Source organism: Panthera pardus, unplaced genomic scaffold (genome assembly GCF_024362965.1).
Source record: "Panthera pardus isolate Hobbes unplaced genomic scaffold, ASM2436296v1 HiC_scaffold_1, whole genome shotgun sequence".
NCBI classification, from domain to species: domain Eukaryota; kingdom Metazoa; phylum Chordata; class Mammalia; order Carnivora; family Felidae; genus Panthera; species Panthera pardus.
In genome coordinates this window covers 79974837-79995921 of record NW_026526654.1, presented here as the reverse complement: position 1 = coordinate 79995921, position 21085 = coordinate 79974837, and the positions used below count along the sequence as shown (strand labels likewise).

The 21085-nt window shown below is 43.4% G+C and overlaps 1 protein-coding gene across 5 annotated transcripts in view; it reads left to right on the top strand.

Annotated features, from left to right (window-relative positions):
- FRY (FRY microtubule binding protein) overlaps positions 1–21085 on the top strand; it is a 441494-nt gene that overhangs the window by 149528 nt on the left and 270881 nt on the right. The window contains exon 1 of one of the 5 annotated variants that reach the window (XM_053900513.1): positions 11861–11865. The exons of the other annotated variants lie outside the window; for them this stretch is intronic. The gene's annotated coding sequence lies outside the window, so the exon portion shown is untranslated. Of the gene's footprint in view, positions 1–11860; positions 11866–21085 lie in introns of those variants that run through there. 5 annotated transcript variants of the gene reach the window in all.

Genomic DNA, 21085 nt, shown 5'->3' with positions numbered 1-21085 from the left:
AAGAATGAAATCTGGCCATTTGCAGCAATGTGGTTGGAACTAGAGGGTATTATGCTGAGTGAAATAAGTCAGTCAGAGAAGGACAGATATCACATGTTTCACTCATATGTGGATCTTGAGAAACTTAACAGAAGACCATGGGGGAGGGGAAAGGAAAAAAAATAGCCACAAACAGAGAGTGAGGGAGGTAAACCATAAGAGGACAAACTGAGAGTGGATGGGGGTTGGGGAAGAGGGGAAAGTGGGTGATGGGCATGGAGGGGGGCACCTGTTGGGATGAGCACTGGGTGTTGTATGGAAGCCAATTTGACAATAAATTATATTCATAAAAAAATAAAAAAATAAATTAAAATAAAAGGAAACTGAATCTGGCAGCATTGCTGAGCACTAGAGAAAAGGGGGAGACCTAGAGGCAGGGAAGCCAGCTAAGAATCCAGAGAGAAGATCATGAGAGAGTGTGAAGGAGGCAAGTGGGCACTGAAATAACGAGGGAGTGAGGAAGTGTGATAAATAATTCAGAGTAGGTTTAGCACCAGGATTCGATGGTGTGTGTGTGTGTGTGTGTGTGTGTGTGTGTGTGTTTATGCGTTTATGAGAGAGAGAGAGAGAGAGAGAGAGAGAGAGAGAGAGAGAGAGAGAGAGGGTTCAGAGAATGGAGTCCTAATTCTGAGGATTCCACTTTGGGATAACCCCCAAACTGTATAATCATCTGTGTTAGTTTTCTATTATTGTGTGACCAGCTGCCACTAGCTTAGCAATTACAAGCATCTGCTTATTATCTCACAGGTTCCTTGAGTGAGGAGTCGGGCGTGGGTGAAAGCTTGATCTCTGCTCAAGGTCTCACGGGCCAAAATCAAGGTTTTGGCTGAGCCCGGCTCTTACCTGGAGGCTCCTGGGGATGAATCCATTTTCAGGCTCCTTCGGGCAGAATCCAGGTCCCTGCGGCTGTAGAACTGCGGTCCCCATGTCCTCACAGGCTTTTCCTTTTCACATGGCCCTTCCGTCTTCAAGCTAGCAATGGCTCACTGAAGCCCCCTGCTTTCTTCTTCTGCCACCAGCCTGAGGAAGCGCTCTGCTTCAGAGGGCTCACGTGATTAGGTCAGGCTCAGTTGGATAAATCTCCCTATTTTAATGTCACTTCTGCCATATAACATGATAAGCCATAATAACATGATCCTGGGAGTGATACCCCACCACATTCATGAGTTCTGGGGTTTAAACAGACAGCCTTGGGGGCCAATTTTGGAAATTCTGACTACCACATCATCTTCTGGAAAAAAAAAAAAGTGATATAGTTAAGGAGATTTCTTTTTCGCGAAAACATCATTTTATGGCGAAATCACCGCGACCTCACAGGATTATCGTTAGACGTATATGCTGTAAGAATACAAAAAGGCATCGCAAAGGTAAAGAATTGGAAGGAGCACAGATTCACAGACTTGGACTTGGAAATCCACCTCCACTACTCACAAGCTGGATGATCTTAAGCAGGTCAGTGGCATCCAGGAACAATCTCTCTACCCTTGGGGGTTTTATTACTGGCTGCCACTAGGTGTCACTGCCACGGCTGGGGAGAAGAGAAGCTCCTTGTGGCTGTTCCCTCTGTCCCTGGGGATTGATTTGGATCAAAATCTGTGCATCCCCTGCGTTGTGGATTCCAGAATGTGGAGCTCCTCATCCCTGGGAGAGTCAGAAGCATGGAGTGATCTAGAGGAATCCGACTCTTCCAAAGGTGTGAGCCACGCGTTTGCTTTGGGAAGGATCTTATATCCTCAGTGCGGTTGGGGGTGGGGGTGAGGAAAGGGGCCTGGGGTGCCCCTGACTTGCTTTGCACCTCCTTCACCGAGATCCTGTGGCTCGGTTCGTTTTGGCAGGGAAGTGGAGTGTTTTCTTGCCCTCCCAGCCTCAGCAGTGTGGTTTGGCACCACTGAGACAAGAGTGGATGATACGAGCCTAAGCAGAAGTCACAACGCTGAGGTTCAGGGTCCAAGGTGTAGCAGTGGGATTCTTTGTGACAAAGCCTCATGTGAAACTGGGCTCTCAGGACCTGGACCGTGTTCACGGTTGTTCTTCCCTGGGTCAAACAAACGGACTTTAGATACACTTCAGAGCCCCAGGCTTCCGGATCAGGAAGCTGGCATGAGGGGCAGAGCCCGTGCAGGATACGGCTAACTTTCAAGGAGAACTCTCGCCACGAAGAGCTCTCTCCATAGATGTAGGGCGCACACTTAGAAGAAGATGGGATTTCTAGATGTATGCTTATCATCTGTTGTGGTGGAGTGATCTACAGTGTGGGGGAATGAGTATTTATATAAGCTTTTTTAGCACTAGACCCTAATTACCAAGCTTCTCTAGAAGTAACTGCCCATATCTTTACAAACCAATGCCACTGAAGAAGATAGAGACTTCACAAGTCAAAAGGTATATTTTATTAATTCATATAATCTCTGTACTGAGAACGCTGATGTTTCAACAACCTAATGGTATATGGAATGTTTCAGTATTTATAAAACACACAGAAAAATGTAAAGGTTGAATTATAAGTGATTTTTTTCTTACCATGTATTATGAGAAAGTCAGTCTTGAGAATTATTCCCAGAAGTTGGAGTCTGAAACCTTTCATGACTTTTAAAAAACATTTTTTTATTTAAATCCAAGTTAGTAAACATATAGTGTAATAATGGTTTCAGGAGTAGAATTTAGTGATTCATTCTTATATATAACACCCAGTGCTCATCCAACAAGTGCCCTCCTTAATGCCCATCACCCATTTAGCCCATCCCTCCACCCACCACCCCTCCAGCAACCCTCAGTTTGTTCTCTGTATTTGAGAATCTCTTATGGTTTGTCTCCCTTTCTGTTTTTATCTTATTTTTCCTTCCCTTCGCCTGTGTCCATGTGTTGTGTTTCTTAAATTCCACATCTGAGTGAAATCATATGGTATTTGTTTTTCTCTGACTTACTTCGCTTAGCATAATACATTCTAGTTCCATCCACATTGTTAAAAGAATGTGAAGAAATAACAGGAAAACAAATTAGTTTTTTTTTTTAAGACATCTACCCAAGCAGATAATACAATAATTAGATCGGATAACCAAGGGCTGTAGAAGGTGTAAAGACAAACAGGCATTCCCCCAGCAGGGGACCTTCCCTCTGCCAGCTTGTTCTCTAGTAGGAACCCGTTTCTTGGGTGAGGACCTATCTCTTCTTGCTTGTGAGTCTCAGCTTGCATCTCGAACATAAACTCTTGAAGCACTGTAAAATCCTGTAATCTGTGCAGATGCCCATACCTTTTTAACAACATTTATAATCAGATCCTGTTCCTTCTTTTGGCTCTGCCATAAGAGTCCTGAGTTGGTTTATTTTTTATATTAGAGGTATATTTGGTGATGAGAGAGCTTTCTAGCACTTGCAAAAAGAAATGCTAGTGACGGATGGGATTTTTGAGTTTTTACCACATAATACAATCGTCATAGTGACTCTTTGAGATGGATGTTATTATGGTATCTCACTTTAAAGAAAACTGAGGCACAGGGGGGTTTAGTTGTTTTCCCAGTCACATGGCTAGAATGTGAAAAAGCAGGATTCACAGCTGGGCATAGGACTCCATAGGACCCTACCCCCTGGGGCATCTTGCTACCGTGCCTCTCAGGAGGCATGTGCTCGCCTGAGTCGCTGCTTGGAGCCCATTGTGTCCCCATGGGCAGTTGGATGGGAGCGTGTCACAGGCGAGCAGTGCTAATGGGAAGTCACTGGCCCTTCAAATATATGGAATGAACTTCACCTTTGTCTTCTTTCTACTACCGTTTGTAAGGAGAAACTGGTTTTTCAGAGCCCCAGTTTCCCACTTTGTAAAACGAGTTACGTGTTTCTCTGCGTAAAACGTTGCAAGAGTGTGAATCTTGAACAAGATCATGTATAGTCATGCGCTCATTAAACTGTAATGCATTATCTCATACCAGGTGTTATAATGATCTCTTATAATTCGGTTTTAATAAATAGATGAAGCCATTTTCTGATAAAGCATTACTTTTATTCTTTTCAGAATACCTAGACTGTATTTTGCTTCCTGACAATTATTTTGTGCGTTTTATGTTTCCTTTGGAAAGAGGGTAGAAGTGCACTGTTGCAAACCTATCCTAGAGAGCTTTCTGGCTTGTCTCTAACATAGCACTTAACGGGAGCCACTCTACTCCCAAGGCTGTGCTGACATCCTCATTCAACCTAGGACATGAGAGCATTTTGAGATAAATTCTTAATCATGTAAAATAAATTCTTTCAAGATCAGAGGCCAGGGGAAAATATGCTTCCTGGCCTTGATGATTGCCTTATTTGTGCATGACAAAAGTTCTCCCCTGTAGGTTGCTTTGTTTCCCAGAATATTCTAGAATGTGAGCAACATAGTTGAGTTGTAAGAACACAGTAAATCAAATCTTGTCGCCTGAACATCAGGGAGTGTCACAGAGGGGCCAGGACGGGGTGGCCTAGTTGCCTAGATTAGGCTTGATGAGTCACTCCACCTGGCAGCAACAGGAGACCTCAAGTCTCACTTCAGAAATGGACAGCGGACCAGGATGCTCTCGATCTTAGAAGCGGCCCAAATCAGTGCGGTAACAAAGGTTAAAAAATGACAACCAACTAGTGTGGATCAGCTTTCTTAAACTCAGACCTTTAAAAAAAAAAAGGGAAAAGCCGAAATTGTTTTAGTCTCTCCAAAAAGACATCCTTTCCTACTCCCAAAATAGTCAGGGTTAGCTTGTGTGTAAAATGCTTGCTTAGCTAGTAATATATTAAAGAACCATTTTTGTGAATTAGTATTTTTCTTTTTTTCCCAATAAGATAATTTTTTGAGCTGTAGCTTTTGTTCAAATTATTAAGTTGCCAGATTTTATAGCCTAAGCCATGTGATTTTATTTAGGCTTATTAAAGTGCCATGCATTTCAACATGGCTCACTTCCTGCTTAAATTTTCCAATGTTAACATCAAGTATGAATCCAAAAATCCAAAATCATGTAACCCAAAATAATCATCATGCAGATCATTTGTTTAAAACAAAGAGTTTTCTATTTTGAATGCATAGGACCTTATTTGTACTTATTATAAAATTGCTTTAAAAAACAGAATTTCATGGGGCGCCTGGGTGGCTCAGTCAGTTAAGTGTCAGACTTTTGGTTTCAGCCCAGGTCATGATCTCAAGGTTCGTGGGTTCAAGCCGCAAATGGGGCTCTGCATTAACAGGGTGGAACCTGCTTGAGATTCTCTCTCTCTCTGCCCCTCCCCCACTCGTTCTCTCTCTCTCTCTCTCTCCCTCTCTCAAAAAATAAATAAACTTGGATCGTCTGGGTGGCTCAGTCGGTTAAGTGTCTGACTTCGGCTCAGGTCGTGATCTCATGGTTTGTGAGTTCAAGCCCCACGTCGGGCTCTGTGCTGACAGCTCAGAACCTGGAGCCTGCTTCAGATTCTGTGTCTCCTTCTCTCTCTGCCCCTCCCCCACTTGGGCTCTGTCTCTCTGTCTCTCAAAAATAAATAAATGTAAAATTTTTTTGATAAATAAATAAACTTAAAAGGCAGAATTGTTGAACTGTCCAAAATGAATCTATATTATAGTTACCGACTGAATATATATATATATATATATATATATATATATATACATGACTTTAATTTTGATATTGATACAGAATCAGTCAATTCAGTTACAGCCTTCTTGTGTTCCCCATGTTACCTTTCCCTCTCAATGAATCAGTTCCTTTGCTGCTTATGCCTTGTTCTTTCTCTCCGTGTTTCAACCTATATCACTTCTCTAGTCGAACCGTCTGCCTGGCAGACCCCCAGCAGACGTCCCCTGGAAATTACATGGAACATGCATAGCTTCTCTGTGAAATGCAATGTGTGTTGTGTCAGGGCATTCCTGGTGTGTAGGAAACTGCATAGAGTGTTTGCATGTTTATTTCTGTTGCAAGCACTTAGGGCCAGGGATTTATTTTCTCTTTCTTTGGGTTCCCATTTTGTAATAAATATTTCTTGATGGTATAAATTATTAGATCTTACTTTCTGACTCCTCTTCTCAACTGCATTTTTCATTCCTCTTAGGCTGACTGTAGTGGCTTCAGTGTAACAGTTCATGGTAAAATTTTTCTCTCCTCATATGTCTGCCTTTCTTCTCTTTTCTTAAATCCACACCTGTGCCACTCACTGCAGGAAGAACTCAGAGATCAAGTGATATCTGCTAAAAATGTCCATGATGAGGAAGCACAGCTGACCATAGAAAGATTTCATGGAATGCAGATATAAAAGGGAAAAAACTTAAAAGGGGAATTTCACCTCCTAATGTTGGGAAGTTTGTCTTTAAATTTCTTTAAAAGCCTAGAACTAGTGATTCTCAGCCCATTAGACCCAACTCTCCCTTTTATGACAAATATTTTGCCACATTTTCTTTACTATCCTGAAGTGAAATTCAAAGATAATATGTTCATCTCTCCATGTAACTTTTAAAATATTTATTTATATATATATATTTTTTTAATTTTTTTGATGTTTATTTATTTTTGAGACAGAGAGAGCACAAGCAGGGGAGGAGAGAGGAAGCAGAGAGAGAGGAAGACCCAGAATCTGAAGCAGGCTCCAGGCTCCGAGCTGTCAGCACAGAGCCCGACACGGGGCTCGAACCCACGAGTGGTGAGGTCCTGACCTGAGCCAAAGTCGGACACTCCTCCGACTGAGCCATCTAGGCACCCCATGAAAAATCTGTATTTAAATAGCTGCATCTGTATCTTGTGCTTATAATATAAAAGAGAAAGGTCAAGAAAGTAAGCCGTGATAAACCCCTCTCTGAACGTATGCCCTGTTACATGGGAGACGTTGAGAAATAGTCAGATGTGTGCACCTGTTACAGAGCCACCACGAATGTGCAGACCCCCCAGGCAGGCTGGCGCGGGTGGGGGCCAGGCGTGGTGGCGTTGCCTTCAGTGTTACGATTTTCCAAATCGATGACCGGTTCTGGTAAAAGCTCCAAACACAACAAAATATACTCTTTCCTCAACGCACATAGTAGTTGCATTCCTCGAAAATTTAGAAGATATTTCACCTATGCAAAAATGCTGTTTATATGTACAACCGTTAGATTCCAGGCTAAGATCATTACAAGTGAGTTTTTCACCCATGAGGATGTCAAGGGGAGCAGTTGGAAGTCAGGTCGGACATGAGACAATTCATTGTGCAGGAGAGCTCTACACACTGAAGGACATGGAACAGTTCTGCCCCCACCCACGTGATGCCAGGAGCACCCTCCCCCATCACTGGTATAACCAAAAACATCTCCACAAATTTTGAAAAAGCCCCCTAAAGGGTGGCATCAGACCTATAATGAACCACCACTATTAAACAGGAAGAATGTCTAGTGATAAACCTGATTCTATTTGATGAGTGAAATTATTACAGAAACCTGCATTATGCCACCATCATTTTGAACTATTACTATTTGTGTTGCTACTAGACGATAAGCCTATTGAGGTTCAAGTCCATGTCTCACTGTACCTGGAAGGTCCAACACGGAGTTACACAATTAATTGGTGCTCAGCAGCTATCTGTTGAATGAATACAGGCTGATGAATATCTACCTCATTTTCAAGAGAATTGACCTTGCTTTCCTTAGTACTACACATGCCACTTTTTATCAAACTTCATTGTTAAGATAACACTATTAAGGTATTAAATTCTGGACTGTAAAAAATGATAAAACAGTCAACGATCTGTGCCAAGTTAGAGCAAGCCATCTTTCTTTATCTGTTAATTTTTGAAACATAATATGTAAGAAATGAGATTCTAGCAACATTTACAAACTCTGTGGTGTTTTCCTTTAAAAAAATATATATATATATATACACACACATATATATACATGTACATATAAATATATATATATATATATATATATATATATATATATATATACACTCTTCATTGTTACAAAACTATTGACAGCTTCTTGTGAATGATAGAGAAAAACAGTAAAGATGGCCTATCCCCAGGGACATTATTGCATTATTGTCCATCTGGAGAGATGGGCTACACATCTAGAACCATGAAAGCTAATAATCAAGTATCGTGTGGAATAGGGGTGTCGTGACCTACAGTAAGAGACCAGAGCAGAGAAGGCCATGAGTGGTCAAGAATGGGAGGGCCTGAGCACCATGCGAAGTGGTGGACAGAATTGGAGCTGATGGACAGGACCACATCTTAGGCAAAGGGAGAAGAATGTAGCAGATGTTTGGAGGTGGCAGTGACCTTGGTAGATCCGTGTGGGAGGGAGGCCTCAGGGGAGTGGCCAGGATAAAGACAGGGAGAGGTCAGCGGTTGTGGTGATGGTGGGTAGGAGAAATTTGCCTGTTGGGGAAAAATGGAAAGAAAGTTGGTTGACAGGGTAAGGACCAGACCAATTATTTAGTTTTGACCAAAATTACTTTTAAGGATCCGATGTTAACTGTATATTACATCTTGAAACAAATACTCCCGTTAGAAATTTGTGTCAGTGAAAATCAAATGCTCGTGGTTAGATTTTGGATTGAGTGCTTAGCAGTTATGTTAAGTAAGTATCCAAAAGCAAAAGCAAGAATGAGAAAAGAGAAAATGTTAACGTTTATTGTTATTTCATTTTATTATAGTTTTTTTTTAATTGCCTGCCTTCAGTTAACTAATGTTTAAGTAGTTTAGAACACAAAGTCAGAGGAAGGCTACATGCTTAGCTGTGCCTGCTTTGACATCAGTTTCACTTACAGCCATGCCACCTTAGGCAATAACTTACCCTCGATGAACCTCAGTTTTCCCATCTCTAAAATAGGGGCAAGTTCCTAGGTCTCTTATTAGATTGAAATAAGATATTCCCTCCCTTTAAGGTTAGGTGCAATTTGTGTTCAGTCACAGAACTATGAGACGCTCATAAAAATTACATCTCATCAGCCAAGCAAGCATTTATTACCTGAGTGACCTTGGGTTGTCTAAACTTCAGTTTCTTCGTCTATAAAACAGGGACAATATACCAAACTCATGGAGTTATCACAAGAAACAAGTAAGATGATGCGTGAAAAGTGCTGGCACATAGCAATCTCAAAATACAATTAGTAGCATAACTATGCTATGAATATTATTATGATGCCTATTACATGCTATGCGTATATGCTATCTCTTTCTATCTTTATTACAGTCCTAAGTGGTATGCATTTTTTAATTTCTGCTTTACTGAGGTATAATTGACATGCAAAATTGTAAAATGGTTAAAGTGTGCGTTGTGGTGATTCGATAGACATACACATTGTGGAAAGGCTCCCCCCCCCCCATAGTTAATTAACACATCCAGTGGCAGGTATCATTAATGTTCCTATGTTTATATGAGCAGGAACCTGAAGAACGGGGAAATCAAATGACTTGCTCAGGGTCACCAATTGGCTAATTGATGAGGTTGGACTGGAACACAGATCTTCCAATTCCAAATCTGGTGCAGTTTCCCCCATGCCAGCACTGCCTCAAGGCTTTGTAATATTCCACGATAACCCTTTCCTCCAGCCCCCACTTAAAAAATGATTCATGGAGGGGCGCCTGGGTGGCTTAGTTGGTTAAGCATCCAACTTCAGCTCAGGTCACGATCTCATAGCTCTTGGGTTCGAGCCCCGCATCGGGCTCTGTGCTGACGGCTCGGAGCCTGGAGCCTGCTTCGGATTCTGTGTCTCCCTCTCTCTCTCTCTCTGCCCCTCCCCTGCTCATGCTCTGTGCTCTGTCTCCTCTTTCTCTCTCAAAAATAAATAAGTTTTAAAAACAAAAAACAAAGAAAACAGCAATCGGGGTGCCTGGCTGGCTCAGTCGGTTGAGCGTCCGACTTCAGCTCAGGTCACGATCTCATAGCTCTTGGGTTCGAGCCCCGCATCGGGCTGTGTGCTGACAGCTCGGAGCCTGGAGCCTGCTTGGGATTCTGTGTCTCCCTCTCTCTCTCTGCTCCTCCCCCACACATTCATTTTCTCTCTCTCTCTCTCTCTCTCAAAAGTAAATAAAACATCAATTTTTTTTTTTTTTTTTTACTGATTCATGGAACAGTTTGTGAAGCACTGGACAGAATAGCAAACATTTCTTGAGGCCCCAGAGCCTCAAGTAATATTTTATATGGAACCAGTGCTGCCTCGCACAAGCTCTGCTTTTCCAATGATGAAGACGGGGATGGAACAGACAGCCCGATTCTCATCGGCTCCCTTTTGTCATCAGTGCACTTCTCCCAATGCCTTCATGCTGACACAGAGGGCTGTGGGAGTGAGGTGGGAAATTTGACTTGTAGGATTCTTTCAATACAGTTTAACTTTCAGTACCGATCACTGTTACGTGGGATTGTAAACATGTTCGACCGTCTCCTTCACAGGATCTTTTTTTTTTTTTTTTAACGTGGTTGCAATTCAGTGTTAATCATTTCCTTGGTTCCATTTAGCGTGTTAAGATTCCTTATGAAAATAAATATTTTGGAGGTACAGCTAGAACACAAACAAACATGAAAGCGTAGGTACCACAAACCTAGACGTATGTTGGGTTGCAGAGGTTGCCATCTTGGCTCTATATGCAGTATTGGTCTTGGCACATGGCAGACGTTTAGCAAGTTGGAAGTAAAGTTTACGGGAACAGGCAAATGTTAAACATCTGCCAAAATGAATTGTGAAACAAAAATCTTATTGACTGAAAATGTTTGTGCTTTTCAATTACCTGCACATCATAATGCTCGGTATTTCTGAGCTACGCGAAAGGCCCAAGATCTTGACGGTAGGACTTAGATTCCTCAGTGGAATGGAAGTAGGAGGGTGTCCTGTCCCCCTCCTCCTTTGTATTCAAGGACGGGTCCATTTTTCACAATCTCTGTGAGATTGTCTGGTTATTTTTTTTTAACTGGATTACTGTGATTCAAAGTATACAGGCTCATCTGCTAGAGCAGAGTCTGTGCCAAAAGAACCTTTGGAACAACGGCAAAATTCATGAGATTCTTGTGAGTTTCACTCTGTTCTTTGAATGCTGGCTTCTTGAAAGATCTATGGGCAGCCACAGGCACAGCCAGAATTCACCATCTGCCGCTGCTCTTGGGAGGATAAGAAGAAGATGATAATTTGTAATATTATTAATCTTCATTAGGCATTTATTAATATTCCACAGTCTTCTGCTGGTGGAGCTCATGCTCTAAATTAAACAGATTTAAGAAACAAAAATGTCTTTCTACTTTGAAAAAAACAACCAAATGAGCTTTCGGAAAACAATCTCTAGTAACTATACTTAAAATTTATATTTTATCTTGCATTGGGCGACACCATGGGTGGATAACGCCTTCAGGTTGAAGAAATGTAAAATATAAGTTGTGTGGTCCTGATACTTGGACTAGAATCTGTATGTGGAGACAGATGTTTAAAGGTGGACCTTTACTGTGAGGAGTACCTGTATTTCACTCATCGGCAATAGAATCGGATTAATAAAATTTCAGCTTTGAAAAAGGGCCCTGGAGTAGCCTGACCCTGTGTCCTCTGCAAGAAACTTTTCAGTAGTATCCTCATAGAGGGTATGTCTGGCCTCTGTCCCGATACCTTCAGTGACAGGAAACTCAGAACCTCCAGAAGAAATTCATTTACTCAGCATAGTTATTGAGTACCTACTATGTGCTTGTCTTAGTGGAGCTTACCTCTTGCCAGAGGAGTCAGCCAATAAACAATAAATTCAGTAAATAAGTAAATTGTATATTGGCGTGCTCATTCATTCCTTTTTGGATGTCTCTTTTTGTCAGAAAATTTTCCTTTGTATTTTCTTCTATGTGAGAGTTGCTTAGGTATTTGAAGAAAGTGTTCATTGCCCTCTTAATTCCCCTCATTTTAAAATCATACATCCTTACTCGGTTAGGCAGTCCCTGAGAAGTATTAGTTTGCGGGGGCTTCTCTAATAAAGTACCGCAGACAGGGCAGGGCAAATGACAGAAGTTGGCTCAGAGTTCTGAAGGCTAGAAGTCCAAGATCAAGGTGTGAACAAGGCTGGCTTCTTTAAAGCCTCTCTCGTTGGCTTGCAGATGGCTGCCTTCCGTGTGTCCAAATCATCTTTTCTTTCTGTGTGTCTGTATCCTAATCTCTTCTTAAAAGACCACCAGTTGTATTGGATTAGGCACTAGTGATCCCACTTAAATTAATTAGCTCCAGGTCGCCTGGGTGGCTCAGGCAGTTGGGCGTCCGACTTCAGCTCAGGTCATGATCTCGCGGTTTGTGAGTTCAAGCCCTGCATTGGGCTCTGTGCTGGCAGCTCAGAGTCTGGAGCCTGCTTCAGATTCTGTGTCTCCTTCTCTCTCTGCCCCTCCCTTACTCTGTCTCTATCAAAAATAAATAAGTGTAAGAAACAAAAATTTTAATTAATTAGCTCCTTAAAGACCCTACTCCAAATCCAGTAGGCATCCTGAGGTATTGGAGGTTAGGGCTTCAACATGGGAATAGGAGGTGCATAATTCAGTCCATAACATATATCCTCTTACACAGGAATACTCAGAAGCAGGCAGGTGACTCCACAGAAAGAATCAGGCAGGATGGGCACATCCCATGTTCTAGACATCTAGATTACCTTTGATAGCCCCAGCATTGTTAGCTGGCATTGAACTTGTAGTCAAAGAGAAATGCCAGACCTTTCAATGACTTGTTTGTAAGTCCCATTTTCCTCCATCCTTTGTCTGGAACATGCGTTCGCCTAGTTATTCATTGTGTAGATGTGTCTGAGCACCTGTGTGTATTGTAGGTGTTGCACAGACACCAGAAACACAGCAAGGAAACAGGCAGATGTTATCCCTACCTTCTTTGAGGCTTAAATTATGTCCTTGAAGGCTTTGATAAACAAGTGAACAAATATATAATTATAAACTGATATATGCTCTGAAGCGAATGAACGTAGAAGAGAGACGTCCTATTTGGGGGGAGGGGTGGCCAAAGCACAGAGGTTTGCAGTTATAAATAAAGTAAAATATTGGTAATATTATAAATAATATTAATATAAATTATAATCGCTTTATTTGAATAAAATAAATAAAATACTACATGTGAGATTTGGCCCATATTCCGCTCTTTAGTCATGTCCAGGAGAGATCCTGGCTGTCATTGATTAGGTATATGCCTGCCCCCAACTTCACTCTATCCTCCAGTGTCGTGGGTATGATGCATCTGTCTTCATCTAAATTATAATCAAAATGTCTAACAAATCAGAACGATACTGTGGTTGTCCAAGAACTAACAATAATGTCCCTTAGCTACACATAAAGGCCTAGCCATCATACAGAAAGCAGAGCTCTAATTAGAAATACTAACAGGAGTCGAGCTGCCCACTGCTACGTCTTCTGTATCACTAGCCCGAGCCTTAAATGTTTCTCTGCTTGTGCCACATTTATCACAAAAGGCCTTTCAAGTTGTCTGTCTGATGATTTTTGAAAGGTCAAGTCCGTTTAAAGAGTTTCACTTGTAATGTGGGGAAATGAAATTGTTTTCAGCCTAACCGGAGGGAACACCATTCGCAAAACAGAATGTGTGTGCTTTACAGCGCCGTGGCTCAGAGGCGATGCCTTCAGATTCTTCAGACGGGACCAGACCTGCCCTTGCAGGCCCAGGGCAGAAGCCTGAGGTGGCGTGGGCCCACCGCCAGGACGCACCCAGACCAGCTCTGCGGCAGCCTCTCTTCTTCCCTCAGGCATCCTTGGCTTTCACAACCAGTTCTCCGCTTGCTGCCCGGGCCCACCTGCTCTCCCCCACTCAGCTCCTGTGTTTGTCACGGGCCATCACACCTGGTATTTCAGTAAAAGGCACCCCCCCCCCATCTCTGGGCTGTCAGCGCACCGAACTTTCTGGTCAGTGTACGAAGAGTTCAATCAAATTCAGAGAATTGGAAATTGAGCAACTCAGCCAGCAGGCATATCAACGTAGGCCACCACTGAGCTACCGACCCCAAGGTGATGGTGGCCTCACATCTGTGGCGGCATGCTGACATCAATAGGGAAAATGAAATACTTTCAGAAACAGTCAAACCTGACCTTTAATTTTGCATGGACCATATCTTGTCAAGGTTCATGAGCAGAGAGGTACCGTTGTGAGCATTTTTTGATGTGGATATATTATTTGACACCTTTGCTTCCTCTTTGGGCACGTATAGTCCATGACATGCATACAGCAAGTTAATCTGCAACAATATTCATGCATTCGTTTACTTTTGCATTCAGCATTCCATGAACACCCATCTTGTTGCACCCAGCATTATTCTGGGTACTTGGATTAAAGTAGGGAATAAAACAGGGGCACCTGGGTGGCTCAGTCGGTTAAGCGTCCGACTTCGGCTCAGGTCATGATCTCATAGCTTGTGAGTTTGAGCTCCGCATCGGGCTCTGTGCTGACAGCTCGGAGCCTGGAGCCTGCTTCGGATCCTGTGTCTCCCTCGCTCCCCGCCCCTCCCCCACTCATGTTCTATCTCTCTCTGTCTCTCAAAAGTAAATAAACATTTAAAAAAAAATTTTTTTTAAGTAGGGAATGAAACAGACATAATCCCTGCCCTCTCAGATCTTATATGTTGGTGGGTATGAGAGACACACGATGAGCATGTAAATGTGTATTATTCAAAAAGTGACACGTGCTTCGAATAAAATAAAGCAAGTAAAGGAGGATACAGGACAGGGGAATGAACTCTTACCTTGTGTGGGATGCTCAGGGAAGATCTTGATGACAGGCAGAGACTTGAAGAAAAAAAAGCAGTAAACCACGTGGACATCTTGGGAGAAGGAGTTAAGGCAGAAGTAAGAGCATGTGCAAAGGCCATGGGCTTGGCCTCTTCGAGGAACGGCAAGGAGGCCCCTGTGGCTGGAATGGAACTAGTGCTTATCCTTTTTTTTTTTAATTTTTTTACATTTATTTATTTTTGAGAGAGAGAGAGCACAGGAGAGAGGCAGAGAGAGAGGGAGACACAGAATCCAAAGCAGGCTCCGGGCTCCAAGCTGCCAGCACGGAGCCTGACGCGGGGCTCGAACTCACGAACTGTGAGATCATGACCTGAGCCGAAGCAGACACTTCACTGACCGAGCCGCCCAGGCGCCCCATAGCACTTATTCTTCATTGCTGGCGTTTCAGAAAGTGTAACAGAAAACCAGATTGATTCTTCACCAGACTTGCCCTGTGTTGTTATTGCTGCTGTTTTTGTTGTTAACTCAAAGTACATGAGAAAAAAGTGTTTTTATTCTATGTTCTTAACTGGCTGAAAAGTTAGTCCCGGTGTGTGTGTGTGTGTGTGTGTGTGTGTGTGTGTATTATGTATAAACATACATATGTCTGTTTAATGAATCAGGACAGCACCTGAGACCTACATTTTTATGCATAAGTGTGAGAGTGTGAGAGTTCCTCATCTACCTAATTTAAAAACCCTTGGTAGTCTCTTAGGCAGTCTGTTATTAGCAATCACTCCGACAGGTGCTCCGAATAAAGCACAGGAATTGAGTAAGGGCTAAAGTAGTTAGAGATGTAAGAACTCTGATTCTCTATGGGTTTCCTCACACCTGTGTTTACCGCGGGAGCACTCCCATTGGTGGCAGACAATTTAATAAGCAAAATCTGGCGCGTGGTTACTTCCTGAGGTCAGTCTTCCTTTCAAGCACGGTCAGCCTTACTTGAGCTCCCGGTAGCCTATCTCTGGGCACTATGCTTCCTGAGAAATGTTGGGAATTTCTTTCCGTTACCAAGCAAATGTTTTTCAAGCTCCTAAGTGTTGCCACGTATCGGGTTCTAAGAGGCCGCTCTGCGGGGAGCAGAGTGTGTGAAGGTGAAGTTGTGCTGGGGAGACGGGGCTGTTGGTCCAGCTGGAGTGGTTCCAACGGCCCAGTGGGGCCGTGGCTGTCCACCAACATGCCAGTGACCTCAGAGAATAACAGAACACTTGGGGGACAAGAAGAGCAAATGAATAAAGCGGTAACTGCTTTATAGTTAGACTCTGAAATGTCACCAGTATAACTTCAGTTGGTCCTGAGAAGAAAGTTTGCAAATATGAGAACAGTGTTTGGACTCATTCTTTGGCCATAACCGTCTTATTTAAATGCTTCAATTTCTGCACCTGTGAAATTCAAACACCTAGTGGACCTTCGCGTGGTGAAGGTATATTAATTCTTGGTTCCTTCGTGGAAAAGAAAGTCGCAGTGAGTCGTGTGGTGCTCTTTCTCAGCTGGAACTGCTCTTCTGTGAATGATCAGCTGGTAAGTGTGTTCCAGTAAAATTAAGTCCTGTCATTGACAGGTATTTGCAGAACATTATAAGATTTCACGAATCGCATTCTTCTTCTGCCTTGCTGTTTGTATGGGTTGAGCCCGTGGCATTTAAAGACATTTTGTGGTGATGGCTGAAGATTTCAAAATTAATCTCTAGAATTTACATCTGATCGAATATTAATGAAAACAGGCTGTTCCAAATTGTCATGTGATTTTTTTTTTTTTTAGTCTTTGGTTTGTATGAAACAATTTTTTTAATACGAAATTTGTTAAATCGGTTTCCATACGACACCCAGTGCTCATCCCAACAGGTGCCCTCCTCAATGCCCATCACCCTGTATGAAATAATTAATTGTTCCCTTTCTATTGTTTCTGTAGATTTCTAGAGAAAATCACTTGACAGGTGAACAGCAAAGGAATGTAGTTTGTGCATTTAACGTATTGAGAGGGATGTTATCATATCCATTACTCGTGGGCTCACCCACAAAAAATAAAGCTCAGCTGCCACTTTTTAGAATCCATTATGTTCTGGGCACCATGCTAGACGCTGGCAACTCAGAGATGAGGGGCGCATCCTGCCATGGCCTTCAAGGAGCTCACACCTCAGTGGGAGGCAGACAAGTCACCTAATAACTACACAACTGTGTAACAGGTGCTCCTGGAGGCAGATGAGCATTTTACTTTGGGGAAGTCCTCAGAGCCTCTCAGGAGAGTGGGTGAGGGTTCGGGTGCGGAAAGTGGGAAGAACAAGCAGGATGCACAGTGCAGAGGATACCAGCCCGGGGCTGCATGATGTCTGGGGGACTTATGGACAGTTGCATCTGGCTGAAGCACACGTTGCATGAGGTTGGAGAAGTAGGAGAGGGTCAAGGATGACCGCTAAAGGTTGAGCTCTGTCCCCAGAGCGATCGAGAACTACTGAACAATCTAGCAGCAGTATGCAGAAAGACTACATGTACATAGATACAGTGCGTAGAGAAGACTACAGCTTTGAGCCAGGCAAGGAATTACAAGTCCCTGAATTAAGACAATGGCGGTGGGATTGAAGATGAGCGGACAGATGTAAGAAACAGTTAAGGGAGAGAATTGGCAGGGCTTTCTGGGGCCTTGCACATGGGAGGGGGGCGGGTGGTGGTGAAAATTCGGCTTTCTAACTTGAGTGAATTGGTAAATGGTGGTGTCATTCAGGTGATAGTGGAGAAACTGGAAACTGAGAAAGGGCAGTGGTGAGTTCAGATTTGGACACATCGGATTCGGGCACCTGAAGGGTATCTAGGTGGAGACAGACCATGAAAGGCGTAATGAGGTACATGTGGATGTGGACCTCGGCAAGATCTGACCTATAGAAATTAGGAAACATCACACAACAGTTGAAGCTAAGGGTTAAATGAAATTAGTAGGCAATATTTATATATGAGAAGAAAAGGGGCTCAGTGTGGCACTCTGAGCTACTCTTACGAGCTACTCCTCCTGGAGGAGGAGACTTTAAGGCAGTAAGATCAAACACAGAGGTAGGAAGAGAACAGAGGAGGCTGATGCCACAGAAGCCAAGTGAAACCAAAATGTCAAAAAAGGCAACTTGGCCAACAGTGCCCAATGCTGCCGGGAGGCATGTTGGGGGAGGCTCAGAAGGTTCCATGGGGTTTGGGCCTTGGTAGTCACAATGCACTTTTCCCGACAAGCTGGAAGGAAGCAGGTTGGAGAGTGAGTGGGATTAGGAAGAATAGACTTCCCCAGCCTAGCTGACCAAGTGCAGCCAGGAATTCTCTGTCCCTTTGGTCACCTTTCAAATCAATGGGCTCTGAACAGCATTGTTCAAACAATAAGGGTTAAAAACTTTACATTAAACTCAATCCTGGTCAGACATCTGCCTGGGACTTTCTAGCATCTCCCATTATTCCTAAGTAGAAAGGAGTGTTCGGATCTCACTAGAGATGTTATGGCCTAGATGCAAGCAGTCTTCTGGCCTAGATGCAAGCAGTCTTCTGGCCTAGATGCAAGCAATCTATGGCCTAGATGCAAGCAGTCTAGATGCAAGAAAAACCCTGCTTTGAACAGGATGGGTGTGAAATAGTCCAATGAGAAGTCTCTCCCTTATCATGCACGAAGTAAGAGGGCCAGTGCCCTGGCTCTCCACCTTAGCAGGCATTGGTGGTATGCGAAAGGACACTGGGTTCAGTCCAGCCAGTTCTCCCACCAGTGGAGACCTTGGGTGATTCCCTTTGAACTTAGGCTTGACTTTTTCATCTATATGATGAGTAAATTTGGCTTGATGACTTCCAAAACCCACCTCTACCAGGTCCACTGGACTTTGATTCTGTCTTCAAAGCTTCTTTTTGTCTTCCCTTCCCCTTACTTCCCATGCTTTGCCTCTCCTACACATACAGCTCCTGCAACCCCCAGGTCCATAGTCCACTGCTTGGAAAGGGCCCCATTTGCACCTGACATGGTCAGAGATGGGAAACAAGAAATGAAACACTGGGAACATGGGGAGTCATCTGGCTTACTTCCCCCTTGGCTTTTCATCTCCCTTTGCTGTCAGCTTACTCTCCCTCATGCTTCTCTTGGCCCAAATGGGATTTGTCCAAACAGATATTGGAAAGCCTAAAAAACTATTAACAGCTTCTTCATGGAGAAGATTAAAGCCCTGAAGGAACCAGGGTAAAGTCACTAATGTGCTCTGACTCCCTGCCATTGGTCAGAATATTTGTTCATTCATTCATTTACCCAAATGGCTGTTCATTTAAAAATTACATACTGAGTGCTATTATTGCTGTGTTGACCGCATTTACCCAGTATCCTAAGACACAAGGAGTAAAATGCTGAACACAATAAAGACGGACTCTGCCCCAGCGGAGATGATAGTCCAAAGACGGAGAAAAGCATATTGACAAAAATTAACACAATGTGTAACTGCGTGTGATAAGTAAATACAAGTAAAAGTAGCTGGAAGAAATTTTAACAGTGGACCTGGAATTAGACAAGGTTGTCAAGGGAAGCCTTCTCTGAAGATGTGCTACTTGGGTGGATGGAAGAACAAGCAGGATTTAGCGAGGGCAAGAGAATGGAGAAGAGCCCGTGGCCAGGTGGAACAGTACTCCTCACCCTGAGCTGGAGGAGGGCAAGGTGGCTAGAGAATTGGGAGAAGGGGGAGGCACGGCTGACTGTGCCAGACCTGGGAAGCCAGGAGATTACCAGGTCATGAAAACAAAGAGAAGTTTCAAGAAGGAGGTTGCAGTTCTGCAGCATCCAATTTGCAGAGGATTAAGGATTAAGAAGTGTCCACTGGCTCATTGGAGGCTGTTGGTCACCTTAGTAGGAGTGTGGCCACGGGAGACCGACCGGACCGGACTGAGGGGGAATGGAGGGAGGTTGCGTATAAGGGCAACTATGTTGAGACACGAGGCTATGATTGGGAAGTCGGGAAGCTAAGGTAGAAATTAGAAGGAATTGTGCAATAAAAGGAAGGGTTTCGTTTTGTTTATTTTTTGCTTTTCAGATGAGAGGTATTGAACGAAAGATCTCAGAAAGGAAAAGGTTAAGATACAAGAGACCAAAGGAGTGAGGTCCTGGGAAGGGAGCAGAGATGGCGTCAGAAAAGTTGTTTCCTCCATTGTAATAGGGCAGGAAGGTGGTCTTGGGGATTTGGTGATAGAAAAATGGGAGAACTCACATCCACTGCCATCTAGGAGGCAGAGACTTCTCAGAGAATGGGATGGGAGGAGGGGAGCAGGACGGCTGTGGAGAGGAAGAAGCAAGGCTGCAGGGCAAGGGAGCTCACCTGGGGAGGGGGCCTGTGCTCCCCATACCTGCCCGAAGGGTTTTCTTTTCTGCTCATCACCTACCCCATACTTGTCAGCATTCCCACAAGTATGTAAAAAGAGTATTTTGATTTTGTGTCCTGCAGTTGCCCAGTGCCAAATTACACCACTTCATGTAATTGTCTATAAATCCTGAACATTCTGACATGGGAGCAGTACATTTTGCTCTGGTAATTTCTCCTCCCTATTTTATTTTATTTTATTTTTTTTTAATGTTTATTTATTTCTTTTGAGAGAGAGAGCAAGAGAGAGGGAGAGAGGGAGAGATCAAGATCAGTGGGTGGGGGGCACAGACAGAGGAGAGAGAGAATCCCAAGCAGGCTCCGCACTGTCAGCACAGAGCCCAATATGGGGCTCCGGCCCATGAACCATGAGATCATGACTTGAGCCGAAATCAAGAGTCAAATGCTCATGCGACTGAGCCACCCAGGTGCCCCCTCCCTATTTGATTTTTAATTAATTCTGTGATCCTTCCATCCATGTTCTTTCTTTTACCTTTTGACTTGCTTATAACCTTTGGCCTTCTCATCTGAAAAGCACATGACTTTGTGCCTGTCTTTTCTTTTCTTGTTTTTTTTTTGTAATTACATGTAACACTTCAGTCTGCTTTTCATTTAATTTTTACAGAATATGTTATGAGCCCACTTACATACAGATGGTATCTGTCTCTGTCTCTGTCTCTCTGTCTCTCCCCCTCCATTCGGGCAACATTTGTGGCAATAACTAGAATATATCTGCTAGATCCCTCCTTCCTTTCTCTCTCCCCGTTCTGTCATGTACCTGGTACTCACCAGGTCCCTGCTGCTTTTGTCTCCTGGCCTTGTGTTGTGTTGTCTCCATTCTGTGTGCTATGCTTGCACCCTCCAGATGCGTGTGTCTTTGCTACAGACACCCACAGTCTTTATGTTTCTTCCACTGCCAGTCTGAGGCAGGAGAGCTCCCTTGGAGATACGAAGCCTCTTGTTTGGGGTTCATTGGTCCATTGGAAGTATCT